This window comes from Sesamum indicum, linkage group LG4, assembly GCF_026168435.1.
Source record: "Sesamum indicum cultivar Baizhima isolate 11 linkage group LG4, ASM2616843v1, whole genome shotgun sequence".
NCBI lineage: Eukaryota > Viridiplantae > Streptophyta > Magnoliopsida > Lamiales > Pedaliaceae > Sesamum > Sesamum indicum.
In genome coordinates, this window is record NC_142660.1 from 8307292 (window position 1) to 8322741 (window position 15450).

General features: G+C 36.7%; 1 pseudogene; it reads right to left on the reverse strand.

The window, feature by feature from the left end:
• Positions 1 to 430: 430 nt before the first annotated feature.
• On the reverse strand, positions 431 to 1146 carry LOC148788390 (secreted RxLR effector protein 161 pseudogene; annotated as a pseudogene).
• Between the last annotated feature and the right edge of the window lie 14304 nt (positions 1147 to 15450).

Here is a 15450-nt window from a genome sequence, read left to right on the forward strand (position 1 = left end):
AATTTGACACCTAGCCAATCGACCCACTAAGATCGCATAAACGTCCCACATTTGTCGCTGATGAAACACGACACTCGTCAAATGAATGCGACTGTTAATTCAAGTCTCCATAGGACACTCGATGCCCACACTCTATTTCCTCGAATTGAAACATTTCACACCAACTCTTTGATAGTTGGTTTCATGACCGCCATCCAATGAGTAGTCCAATTGTTGCACGGATGTTAAAGTGGTCTCTGGGATTTATTGTGATGATTGAAATAAATGCAAACATAAATATAATGAGCACAACAAATGAAATGCCAATAGCGAATACTCATTTTATTCACTAAATAATATTACATAAAATCGAGTTACTGTCAGGTTAGATTACAACTATACTAATCTAATTGGCTTTTTGGTCACTTATTCGAACAATCTTCCACTCGACCTAAAGCCAATCACCCATTGACCTCAAACCCATCTTATCCAGATGCTGAGCATGGGCCATTTGCGACATGGACTTAGTAAGTGGATTCGCTATGTTTTCTATTGAGCTGACTCGGTCCATCCTTACTACACCTCTCCTCACCATCACTCTAAGCATATGGTAGCGTCTAAGAATATGTTTGGAACGATGATGAAATCTCGGTTCTTTTGCTTGTTCTATCGCCCCATTGTTATCGCAGAACATAACTACAAGCTCAACAAGCTATGCACCACACCCAACTCTTGGATGTAGTTTTTCATCCAAACTGCTTCCTTAGTTGCTTCCGAAACCGCTATGTATTCAGCTTTCGTGCTGGAATCCGCTATGGTATCCTATTTGGATATTTTCCAACCAACCACACCACCATTCAACTTGAATACAAAACCTGATTAAGACTTGACATCATCATCGTCCGACTGGAAGCTAGTGTCGCTATAGCCTTCCAGTATCAATTCTCCACCACTGTAAATCAAGAACATATCTTTAGTCCTTTTCAGGTACTTAAGTATTATCTTGATTGCACTCTAGTGCGCTTCCCCAGCACATGCCTGATATTTGCTCGTCACGCTTAAAGCATACGCGACATCGGGCCTGGTGCACTGGATAGCATACTGAATGCTTCCTATGGCTAAAGCATAGAGGATGTCCGACATCCTTTTAACTTCCTCATCAGTCTTGGGAGACTGCTTCTTGGACATCTTAATCCCATGCCACATGGGAAAGAATCTTCGTTTTGAGTTCTCCATCTTGAATCTCTTCAAGACTTTCTCAATCTACAAAGATTGGGTCAAACCTAACATCCTTCTAGATCTATCCCTATAGATCTTGATGCCAAGGATGTAAGAGGCCTCATCCATATCATTCATGGAAAATTGTGTGGACAACCATGCTGTAACATCACCCAACATCTTGACATCATTCCCAATGAGCAAGATGTCGTCTACATAAAGCACAAGGTATGCAATCGCACTCCCACTGATCTTCTTGTATACACAAGGATCGAATTCATTTTTTATTAAATCATAACCCCGTATAACTTCATCAAAACGTGTGTTCCAACTCTAGTAGGCATGTTTGAGGCTATAGATGGACCTTTGGAGACGATAGACCTTCTGTTCTTCTCCAACAGAAATGAAACCCTCCAGTTGATCCATGTAGATCTCTTCCTCAACGAAACTGTTGATAAATATTGTTTTCACGTCCATCTGACATATTTCATAGTCATACCATACTGCTATGGCAAGTAGAATCTGAATGGACTTGGCCATGGCTACAGGCAAATGGGTTTCCTCAAAATCGACCCCGGATCGTTGAGTGAATCCTTTTGCCACGAGCCTAGCCTTGAAGGTTGTAACCTCCCCATCCACTCCAAGCTTAAGTTTGTAGATCTATTTGCACCCAACAGGTTTAACACCTTTAGGTAGGTCTACGAGGGTCTAAACTTGATTTGAACCCATCGAGTCCATTTCGGATCTCATGGCCTTAAGCCACTTATTTGAATTGATGTCCGACATCGCTTCTCCATATGTCTTTGGATCATTTTTCAATTGACTGGTCAATCCCAAGAATCTGTACCTATGAGACGGTTGTGATTCCCTGGTCGACCTACGGAGGACTGGAATACTATCAGTGGGAACTATAGGCTCGAATGATGTTCCTTCATTTTGCTGAGGTGTCTGACTCGTTTCCTCAAGTAGCACTTCATCGCGTTGGCTATCCGCAGGAAAAACCTTTTCCAAGAACACTGCCCTTATGTTTGGATTTGTGTTTTGAGTGTTTTGTTTTGTTTTCTGGAGATAGAGAGAGAAAAATAGAGATAAGTAAGTGTGTGTTGAAAATAGATGGTATGTTTGAATTTGTGTTTTGAGGTAATTTAAAATATTTTAAAATAAGTGGTGTAGGTTTGATGTTGTGATTTGGGAGACAAAAATCACTATTCATTATCAACTCATATCTCTTTTATATATATTTTTATATATAAATATGTATATATATAAATATTGTATGTTTAATGTTGTATTTTTTGGTGACAAAAATCATTGTTTATCATCAAGTCATGTCTCTTTTATATTATTAAATATATATATTATATATATAAAAAGTTGAAAAATAAAAAAATACACAGGTAAGGCGTAAAAACACAAAAACAAACATTGGGTGTATTTTATCTTGTCTCAAAAACTGCAAAAACATGATTCCAAACATTGCCTGTGTTTTTTGAGACAAAAACCTTTTGCTCAGACGAATCATAGAAGTAGTATCCCGCGGTTTCTTTCGGATATCCGACAAACCCGCACAGACTACATATTGAGTCTAGTTTGTCTCCCACTAGCCTCTTGGCGTAGGGGGGACTACCCCACACTCTCATGTACTTGTAAGATACAGGCTTGCTATACCATATCTCATATGGCGTCTGGGGCACCATCTTAGATGGCCATCATGCTAAGTAATTTGGCCGCCGTCTCAAGAGTGTAACCCCAGAAGGAATAGGGCAATTTCGTAAAACTCATCAGGAATCGAACCATGTCCAATAGGGTTCGATTTCTCTTTTCGGCCATGCCATTAATTTGTGGCGTTCCAGAAGGACTCCATTGAGAGAAAATTCCATTCTATTTTAAGTAATTAATGAATTCACCACTCAAATGTTTTCTGTCTGGGTCTGACCGATAGATTTTAATTTTATGGTCAGTTTGATTCTTGACTTCAAGTCTGTACTTTTTGAACCTTCCAAAAGCCTCAAACTTGTAAAGATAACCATATCGTGAGTGATCATCAGTAAAGGTTATAAAGTACAAGTATCCTCCTTTAGCCGGAGTATTTAATGGTCCATAGACGTCTGTATGGATCAAATTCAAAAGACAGTTGGCAAGCGCACTTTATCCAGCAAAAGGCTTCTTGGTCATTTTTCCTTCCAGACAGGATTCGCAAGTTGGTAGATTGTCCAAATCGTCTACCTCTAAACTCTTTGAGTGTACCAACTTCCTCATCATATCTTTTGAGATATAGCTTTGTGTGGCATGCCATAACTATGCGTTTTTCATGATTATCTAATTTTCATTTGTGTTGAGCAGCCATAACCTAATTAGACAGTTGGAGAATATAAAGACCATTGACTAACGTACCAAGCAGATGATAGTTATTTTCAATCATCAAATAAAAACCATTTTTATTGATTGCAAATTTATAACCATCATTGTCTAAAATAAGAATGAAAATTATATTCTTGATCATGCTCGGTACATAATAATAGTCTTTTGATTATAACCGAATATCACTAATGACTAAGTCGAGAGATCCCACGTCTTCCGCAGCAATGGCCTTCTCGTCTCCTAGCCTTAGAATCATCTCATCCTTACATAGCTTTCTCCTTTTTTCCAACACCTACAAGTTACTCCAAATGTGAGCTCCACAGTCGGTATCTAATACCCAAGAAGCAGAATTAGTTATCATATTCACTTAAATCACAAACATACTTGGGTTGGAGAGGAGTTATGGGCACTCCCTCTTTCAATGCCCCTTCCCATGGCAATGCGTGCAGATATCATTTGCCTTCAATCGCTGAGAATCGCCAACCATCACTTTCCCTTTGCCCATTCTCGCAGGAGTAATAGGGGCGCTCGGAGTGCTAGTAGTGGCTGGGATGGCTTTTCTTTTGCCCTTCTTCCTCTTCCAGCATTCGACCCTCTTGCCTTTCGCTTTGTAGGTTGAAACCTCTCCTACCAATACTGCCGGCACAGAATTGTGGGTCGTCGCCTCGTATTGGACCAGCAAATTGAAAGGGCACCGCGAGGCGCGAGTGGATCGGCCCGAGAACGCGCAAGCGGAAGCGGCGATAATAAATTGCATAAATTAAAATGTAATCACACTAGAACCATAATTCCAAGGGGTGTACCCTTCAAGTTCCCGAACGTTCAATGTAGTTAATAAAAATAAACGACAATAAAATTAACGGGACTAATGATTGAATGTAAAACAAGAGGAACAAAAACATAAATAGAGAATTACCTTTTCTTGATTTATTTCGAACATCCTTCGTTTGATTCTTTTACCTAAGACCTCAACGTAGAGACCCTCTGAAATCGCGTCCACACCACACCGGAATTGGGATCCTTGAATTCTCTTTGCTAGAAGAAAATTAGAGAGAAAACACACCAAGTGTGTATGAGAGGAAGGGGGCAGCCGAATGGTGGAATTAGTAGAGAGGAAATTATTTTCTTTTGTCTATTCATTCATTAGTTATTCCAAATAACTAATACAAGATATACATTCCTTGAATGGATGCATTAAACTATGTCTAGATTCATTTAATCATCCAAAAGATAATAATATCCTTTATTCCAAATAAAGGATGACTAACATAGCACTTTCCAAAAGTGAATTTGTTAGTCAATAATTTTCTTTCCACCAACTTAATTAATGGGCTTGGGCCAATTTTAATTAATTAAAATACAAGGCCCAAGTAATTAAATCCAATTTAATTAAAACCTCTTAATTAAGTCTGTCATATATTAATTCAATTAAATATATGAGCCCAATAACCCTTTATTAAATAATAAGTCCAACTTATTAAATAATAAGGGCAAGCTCAATATAAATTAATCCAATTAATTTATCCTTAGGCTTATCCATCCAATTGATCCCTCTCATATATAAGTAATCCAATTACTTATGAAATGAATTCCCAATTAATTCTTCATCCCTTCTCGGTGAATTGTTGTAACCCTTTAGGTTCACCTTTCAGCTAGACTTGGGCTAGTGTCCAAAACTATTATTAATTAAATTCAATTTAATTAATAATTCTCGATCAACCCTTGATCGAGAAAGCCCGTCATCATGGGTGGTCGTCTAGCAACAGTCCATGGCTCTAGAGACTAGGCGAATTTTAATGTAAACTTTTAGGCTCCCGAGTCTATACGGGTACGGTCCTTCCATCTACCGTCTCCAGGCCATAGTCTACGGCATGGAATTAGGCGTCGGTTCCCATCCTGGACTAGGCGTCTATGCTTAATATTCTAGATCACGTTACGCCAAATTGCTCGACATAGGAATCTCTTCTTCTGATTCGACCAATGACTGTGGTCATAACTTTATAGAGCGTAAACACATCTCCAAGTGCATAGGAGATCCCTCCGTCATGTTTTGACAGGGGACGGATCCTCTTCTTGGAACAGACCGTCCTTGCTACATACTTTGACTGCACTAGAAAAAGGTTATGATGACCACATCTTAGATGTTAGAAATGGTGACCAGAAAGCCAATTGAATCGGCGGTTTTTCAAACCATTTGACAATATTTATAAATGTGATATTATCTTGATGAATGTAGTAAGCATTCATTTGTGGCACCGTGTGTTTGTTGTGCTTACTATTTACGATTAATGGTGTTTTAACGTCACAATAAATGCCCACAAATCAATTGAATAACCATGTAGTTGGGCTGCGCATTGGATGGCAGCTATGAGACCAACTTCTGAGGATTGGTCTAAAATATTCCAAATCAAGGACCTCGAGATTGGACATGGAGAGTTCTATAGAAACTTGCACTAAGTATTGCATTCATTGGATGAGCGCCGTGTTTCATTGGCGACAAACATGGGATGTATATGCAATTTTAGTGGATTAGTTGACAAGTTTGTTAACTGATTGAACTGACTCGCGGGAATTGTCATGTGGAACCCTTGGCTGCTTGGTCGGTATGACTTGAATTTTCGACTGATAGTACAAGATTAGTCCTTGGACTTGAGGAATCATGGCAATCGCATGCATATAATGGCTATATCTTGGATCTGTCGAGAGATGAACGTGTCTTCGATATGGTCATTATAAGTCTTTTTCAGTGTAGTTGAATTATGTATTGAGGACGGTGGATTTCAAGATAGAATCCATCCCTTATCAATATATAATGGATATATCTCCTATGCACTTTGAGATGGTTTAGACTCTCTAAGTCTATGGCCATAGCGATTGGTCGAATAGGAAATGGTTTCCTTTGTTGATTAATAGAGTAAACGCATCTCAAGTATTTAGTATAGTTGTCTGGTCCAAGCTGGAAACCGACGCCCAATTCCATGCCCTAGACTAAGGCCAGGAGATGGTCGACGGAAGGACCGTACCTGTACGGAACTCAAGAGCGAAAATATTCACGCCAACATTCACCTAGTCCTAGTGCCATGAACCGTTGCTAGACGGCCACCCATAGTGACGGGCGTTTTCGATTAATAATTAATTAAATTAGATTTAATTAATTATTTGTGTTGGACATAATGCCCAAATCTAGTTGAGGGTGAACCTAAAGTGTCACACACAAATCACTATGAAATTGATGGAATTAATTTGGAATTAATTCTAGAAGATTCAAATTAATTTGATTGGATTAAATTAGTTCAAGGATAATATATATAAATGATTGGATAATTTATTTAATAATCTATTTGATGGATGACTCAAGAATTAATTAATTGGATTAATTAATTTTGGACTTAAGACCTTTAAATTGGATTAATTTAATTGGTGGCTTTATTAATTGATTGGATCAATTAATTAGAGTTTGGGTTTAGATTTATTTAATTGGATTAAATGAATTTTGGACTTAGTTGCGCTAAAATGGAATAGACTTTGGTTGGGCTTGATTTAATTTGATTAAATCGAGCCCGGTGCATATTTGAAGTCCAAGACCATTTGAGGGTGGTTGGAGCAAGTTAAGGAGGAGTTGAAACTCCTCACCATGATGAAGATAATGGAGTGGTTATTTTCCTCATTGTTGAAGGTTATGTGCATGTGTGTGTATTGGTTGTCTTGGAGGCAAACTTGGTGATTATTGGATTTTGAATTCAATTGTATGTAATATACAAAAACTGCACACATATCATGCATAACAATAACCTTAGCCACGAAATTTTGCTCCCTTTTCTCTCCAAAAATGTTCTCCTTTTTGTTCTATATTGAATTGGATTCAATTTAGAATAAAAAATATTCCAAAAGCACTAATCGATAGTGTTTGTTTGGAGTTGTTTTTCGGACAAAATGCATAAAACCCCCCTGTGTTTTAAAATGTCTGCAAAAAAAACCTTCATGTTATGAGAATAGGCTAAAAGCCCCCTGTGTTTTGTAAAACTCAACAACAAACATCCCTTCCGTTAGTATTTAACGGAAGGTGCATTACACGCGCTTTTTGTGCATGTGGAGATATTTTTTTAATTCTTTTTACCCTTTTTTTTTAAGTATTTTTTACTAAAATACCCTTTTTTGTTTTGCTTTTGTATTTTTTTTATTCTTTAAATTGAAATATTAAATTATATTTAATTTATTTAATATTAAATATTAAATTAAATTATATTTAAATTTAAATAATTTTATAATTATTAATTGTTAAATCTAAAATTATTTTTAATCAATTAAAATATATATTTAATTACAATAATTATTCTTAATTAGCTAATTATTTAATTATTATAATTATCTAAAATATTCTTAATTAACTAACATATTTTAATTAATACAATTAAAATTAATTAAAAAAACTGAACAATTTCGCTCCTCTTTCGCATGAAACTTGTTTCTAAGTTTCCAGCGTCGTCCGGATGTGTTTTCCACGGCCAATCGTATCATTCGAATCCTCTATTCAAGACGAACGAAGATTTTTCATACCTTCAATTTGAGTTTTCGTCAATTATAGAGACTGGGCTCAAGCCACGACCGTCGAACATATTTGCCATCGATTCATTTTCGTCCAGTAGAATCTTGGTCTCAGACCACCACCATCAGACTCATCTCTTCGAGATGATTTTAACGAGACCGGTCTCACTTAATTTGATAAAAAAAATTACGAAGATACGATGATTTTAATAAATTGCGCCGCCGCGACGAGATGGTGGTGGGGTGTTGCAGGGGGTGCAGCCAGGGGGTAAAGGGGTGGCTGGTGTAGTTAGTTTTTCTTATATATATATATATATTATTTATTTTTAAAATTTTAAATTATTTATATATAATATAAGTTAAATAATTTGTTGAATCTAGACCTTTTATTTTTTTAAAAATCTAACGGTTCAGATTAATTGATTAGATTTAACGATCAATATTTAACCAAAGAAGATCCAACAGTCATTATAATAAGATATAATATATATTAAGTAAGGGTATAACGATCATTTTCTTAAAAAATTAACACTGTTAGTTGGATTTAACAGAGAGGGGGAGATTGAGCTGAGTTTTACAAAACACAGGGAGCTTTTAGCCTATTCCATAATAGGAGGGTTTCTTTTGCAAACTTTTTAAAAACGCAGGGAGATTTTATGCATTTTGTCCGTTGTTTTTCTTCTAGTTCTTTGTTCTATCTAGCAATAAAATAAGAACTATATCTCTTTCTTAGTGTGGTGTGGACAAATTAGAGGGGTTCTAATTTAGATTCTAAAGTGAACAGGAGATTGTAAAGAGAACAACGCACGTTGCTGCTCAACTATAAAAACAAAAGGTAAGGTTTCAATTTTGTTTCTATGTTTTTATTTCATCCTCTAGCCACTTGTCTAGCATTGTTATTTGTTTAACATTAAGCTTTTGACAAACACCAAACGCCCAAAAATTTCAAAGAGAACACTCCTTTGAATCGATTTTAAAATAATTTTTTATTTCACGCTTCCGCCGTGTTCCCGGGCCATACCGATTCTTTCATGAGACACGATCACCTCTCGCACAAATCTAAGATACAATCATCGCATGCACGTGACTGTCGTGATTCCTCAAGACTGAGGATTACTCCCGTACTATCGAAGCCGATGACTCAAGTCATACCGACCAACCCTCCAAGGCTTCCATATGACGATCCCCGCGAGTAAGTTCGGTCGATTGCTTTGAAGCATGGTTATGTATTTAGAAAATATGAATTAATTTTTCTTTTAAATTATGGATATCTATGCATTTTTGAAAATTGGATTTTCTGTAAATGTATGGTTTTATTTCAATTTTTAATTGCAGAAATTCAAAAAGAAGTTTGAAAAACGAAGAAAACGGTCGTATGTGGTTTCGAATAGTTGGGCCATTTTGTACTGTTTTTCTAGAAAATTTGGATTTTCCTGATTTCTGCTAATCTTCTGAAACTATTAATTTTGGAAAATTTTAATTTTGGTTAAACTGAATTTTTCTAAGTTTTAAAGTTATGACTTAAATTAATTTGGAAATGATTTCCAATCAAACAAAAAAAATTGTACATTGGATGTATGAATGATATCTATTTTTTTAATTGCATTATTAGTATATTATTTTTTCCATTTAATATTGGATATCTATTGTTAAATTCATATATTGTATTTATTTGTTTAATATATTTGTATTTGATATAAATGTGTTACTTATTGTTTATTGGATAAACAATGGGGATGATCACAAAACCCATTGGCCGAATGCATGAGTTTTACTTTTTTGTTGGGTGAGGCCTGCGTGCCTCTTTGTTTTAATTCCTTCTTTCATTTTTAGCCTTGAAATAATAAGGCTTGCTTTCTGCCTCCTTCTGTAATCCCTCGAACTTTTGATTGGGGTTTCTAATTCAATTGTAATGGGTGTAGTTAGGAGTGTGAGATTTCATTTATTTTTAATAAATGTAAGCTTCAAAGGAGATGAAGGCCTATGCCTGTTGGACGGAGCTCATGACTGAAAGGAACAAAGAGGAAGGCCCATTAGAATGATAATGGGTTACTATTTCGTAATAATTAGGCCACACCCTAGATTGATCATAGACTCACTGGGGGCTTAGTGGGTCACTTAGAATTGGGCTTGTGATCATCCAACAGGGGCATGATAGACTGATTTTTGCATATAGAGTATGTTTTAATATTTTAAGTATGATGTTTGGAATGCATCTATTTGTACTCAATGATTAAAACTGATACATAAAAAAATCTTATGATAATGAGGTCTCAGTTACAACAATCTTAACTCTCTCTTTGATGGTCCAAGTTAAATGTTAGGCCCATAATGGATTAAAAAATTCAAATAGTTTGATTAAATGCAAGCCTTCCATCCACAACAATGTGGTGTGAATTCTACTTTCACCAATTTGTGGTCTCACGAGTCGTGGCATGTTTGAATTGGAAGAAAGCTATACTATTGTTGTGAACGAATGAAATATATTCTTGTTTCCTGTCTCACGAGTCGTGGGGGATGACAGTTGAGATATTCCTTTAGTTGATGCGTCGGGCCTAATGCTGGTAGCGTGATTCGCTTAGACTCCTCGGGATTACGTGAAGAAGCAAGGCAAAATAACTTGGGGATCTTATTGGATGAGTATGGTATAGGTTACCTCCCATAAAGTCTATTTTTGTGTGAATTGTAAAAGCGAGGCGTGGAGAATTGCGTTTGGGGACTCCAAGCCCATTAGGAAATAGTTTTTCGAAAACTTTTTGAAGAAATAGTGGGACGGGTTAATAACTGAAGACCAAGTCTTAAACTTGATATTTAATATTACAATAATCTACTAAATTTTTGTTTATGTTTGATGTAGATGTCTAAGAATCTACTCACTGCAATTCTTGAGGCTAATAAATTTAACGGAACAAACTACAACGATTGACTACAAAATCTTATAATTGTCCTAGATTTTGAAAACCAGACCTATGTTCTAGATAGGTCTCTTCCTCGAGCCTTGTCGGAAGGGTCCACATGCGAATAACGTTTGACGTTCGAGAAGTGGCATGAGGACAACCGGAAGGTTAGTAGTACCATAATGGCGTCAATGACATCCAAAAGCAGTGCGATAGGTATGATAATGTCTAATCGATAATGTTGTATATGAGCTTGGTTTATGCGGTTCCAGACTGGCATATTAGATATACTGTGACAAAAGCATTTTTTGGTGCCAAGATGATTGAAGGGTCTTCTTGTTGGAATCGGTGACCAAAAGCCAACTAGATTGCCGATTTTTTATTATCCATTCAAGCAATCTGTCTTTAAGCAATATTATTCCGAAGAATATGGTAAGTATTTGTCTTTGGCGCTTGTGTCTGTTGTGTGCTTACCAAATTACATTAAGCACTACTTTGATGTCACAACAAATACCCACAAACCACTTAATAACCCATGTAGTTGGACTGCGCATTAGATGATAGCTACGAAACCAACTTTTGAGGGTCGGTCTGAAACGTGCCAAGTCGAGGACCTCGAGACTGGCACCGAGAGTCATATTGAGACTTGCACTAAGTATTGCATTTATTTGGATGATAGCCGTGTTTCATGGGCGACAGATGTTCGACGTCTATGCAATTTCGGTGGGTTACTTGACAAGGTGGTCAACTGACTCGTAGGGATCGTCATATAGAAGCCTTAGAGGCTTGGTGGGTATGACTTGAGTCCCCGGCTCTGATAGTACGGGAGTAGTCCTCAGACTTGAAGAATCACGACAGTCACGTGCATACAATGATTGTATCTTGGATTTGTGTAAGAGGTGATTGTGTCACAGTTATAAATCATAATCCTTACCCAGTACAGTCGGAGTATGTAGCAAGGAGGGTGAGTTCCAAGAAGATGATCCATATCAGTATGTGACAGAGGTATCTCCTATGCACTTGGAGATGCGTTCACGCTTTGTGAATCTGTGGCCACAGTCGTTGATCGAATAGGAAAAGGAGGTTCCTATGTCGAGAAACTTGGCGTAACGCTATCTCAAGTATTAAGCAAAGACGCCTAGTCCAGGATGGGAACCTTCACCTAATTCGATGCCCTACACTAAGATCGAAAGACGGTAGACAAAAGGACCATACCCGTATGGACTCAAGAGTCTAAATACTCACACAGTTATTTGCCTAGTCTGTAGTGCCATGGACCGTAGCTAGAAAGCCACCCATAGTGACTGGTTTTCTTGGTTAAGGGCTAATCAAGAATTATTAATTAAATTGGATTTAATTAATATAGCGTTAGACACTAGCCCAAGTCTACTTGAAAGGTGAACCTAAAGAGTCACACACAAATCACCGAAAAGGAACAAGAAATTAATTTAGATTTAATTTCATAAGATACAAGTAATTGGATTACTCACACATGGGGTTCCATTGGATGAATAGCCCAAGTTTAAATCAATTAGATTAATTTAAATTGGACTTGTCTTTATTTAATTAATGAATTGTTCTATTAATTAATAAGAGATAATTTTTCTTTAAGTATTTAATTGGATTAAATACATAGTGGGCTCAATTAAATGAATTTTATAAAATTGGATTTAATTAAAATTGATTGATCCTTAAATTTGTTTTATGTAAAATAGGCGCAATGATTAAGGCCCACTGAAAAAGTTGATGGAGGGAAAGTTGATCAAAGAATTGCATGTTTGGAAAGTGCTAGCTTGGTCATAATTAGACTCTTCTCTATTTGGAATAGATTGAAGAGTTACCTTATTATTAATAGAATGCATCTAGACACATTCTTTTTTATCTATTCAAGGTATATAAATCTATTTTGCGCATGATTATTAGGGTAATAATTCATTACACAATACAACACCATAAAAAAAAATCTCTCTTCTTCTCCATCATAATTTGGCCGCCCCCTTCATCTCACCTAGGGTAATTTTTCGATTTTGATTCTTTCTTACAAAGGAATCAAAGCCTCGTTTTCAGTGTAGTGTGAGGATTCCTACGTTGGAATCTCGAGCAGACATTCAATGAAACTAACCGGTTGGAAGCAATTTAAGAAGTAAATTTTGATTTTAATTTTTGCTTCTACTTTTATTTTCCCAACCATAGCCTCGTATGATTATATTCTATTTTTGTGTAATTTTTTCATACTACATCAAATGCCCGAGAACTCCAAGGGTACACCCCTTGGATTCATTATATTTTACGCTTTAATTCTATTATTACGCGTTTTTATTTATCGCTTTCGCTAGCGCATTCGCAGACCGTACTACGCGATCTTTCACTTCTGTACAGGAGCATGGGGTTAAAATGCTATCCCTTGTAAAGAAGTTCAAAGGCCTCAAGGCTGATCTTAAAAAAGAGACGTACATTGACGTGATCCTTTATCTCTTCCTCCCTCCTTTAACCTATTTATCATGTACTATAACATGAATAGGCTTGACAAAGACCTTCATGAGTTGATAAATATGTTGATCCAGTAAGAGGCAATTATTGAAAGGTCTGCAGAATTGGTATTGGTAGGGGAGGCTTCGACCTCAAAAGCGAAAGGTAAAGGAGCAGGACGTTGGAAGAGGAAGAAGGGTAAGACAAATTCAGCTACTGCAAGCGCTCAGAGCGCTCCTGTTGCCCTGCTCGCAATGGGCAAGGGGAAGAGGAAGGCGGTTCGGCAGTCATAGATTCCAGAAGATATTTGCATTAATTGTCGTGAAGAGGGGCAATGAAAGAGGGAGCGTCCTAAAGTCCTATATAATCAAGGTATATTGTTAAATCTTAACATGACTACTATTATACTTCATGCGTATTGGATACAAGCTGTAAAGCTCATATCTGCAAATGGTTTGCAGGTAGTGAAAAGGAGTAGAAGGCTGAGAACGATCTTGAAACTTAGCAATGGCAGGGCTGCTACTATGGGGTTAAAAGGACTAGATAGGTTTAGCTATTAGTGATCATATTAGGATAAAATCGATAGGATATAATTATATAACCTAGCATGATCAAATTATATTTTTTCATTGTTGGACAATTTGGATTACATGAATTTGATCAATGATGGTTATTTCATTTGACAAAGAATAGTTATTCTTGTAGTTTTTTACGTAATTATTTCAACACTATCTCGTAATTAGATTATGAGTGCTCAAAACAAATGGTAAAAATGGATAATCAAGATAAACTCACAGATCTAGCATGCGAAACTAGGTCACATTCCTCTAGTTAGAATAAGAAAGTTGGTGAATTCAATGAGTCTAGAAATAGAAAAGTTGAGTCTACAAGCTTGCAAGTCCTTCCTGAACAAGATGAGGACAGAGAAACACTTCTTAAGACAAAGTGTGCTTACCAATGGTGAAAGAATCGGTATGGCCCGAGAAAGCAGTGGAAGTGCGAAATAAAAAAATTATTTAAAACGGTTCAAAGGGGTGTTCCCTTTGAAATTATCTGGCGTTTGGTGTTTGTCAAAAGCATAATAATAGACAAATAAAAATACTAGACAGGTGGCTAGAGGAAGAAACAAAAAATAAAACCTTACCTTTTTGTTTGTACAGTTGAGCAGCAACATGCATAGTTCCCTTTACGTTCTCCCGCTCCGTTCACTTTAGGATCCAAATTAGAACTCCTCTAATTTGTCCACACCATACTAAGGAAGAGATATAGTTCTTTTTCTATCACTAGATAGAACAAAGAACAAGCATAAAATAACTCCAAACTAACACTATTGATTAGTGCTTTTGGAATATTTTATGTTCTAAATTGAATTCAATTTGTTGGGTTTTTACCCTTCAGCGGAAGCTTGAAAAACCTACCTCAACTATTACCGATTTATAGGTTTTGAACCCTTAAATAATACAAGTCAAAATATACAACAATAATAATTACATAAATATAAAGAAAGCGCATAAAGAATATCGGCTCAGAGAGTCAAGGATCCGAGGCAGTCGACATGGCCACAAGAAGGCCGAAAACCCACGCACTCACGGTTGCTCCTTTCTCACCAAGAATAACACCACTCGTTCACTAAGAACTTAGCCACAAAGCCAACCACAAAGGTTTTCAAAAAGAGATTCAAGAACATAAAGGATTTTGCTCTAGTATTTTCGATTATTAGATCCACAAAGGAGAGGAGATATTTATACTGATGAAAGAGATGAGAGAGAGGTGAGAATGATGGTGGAGGATATTCCCAAAACCATTGGGAAACGTCCATTGAAGATTTAGAGGAGGATAAAAACCAAGAAGTGAGAGAAGAGGCAGAGGGGTGAACGGCTGATGAAGGGAAAGAGAGGAAATAGAGAGTTATCAATTTAAGGTTAGATTTTAGGGAATTAAAATACTAATCGGGTTGGGTATGGGGATGGGCTGGTGGGTT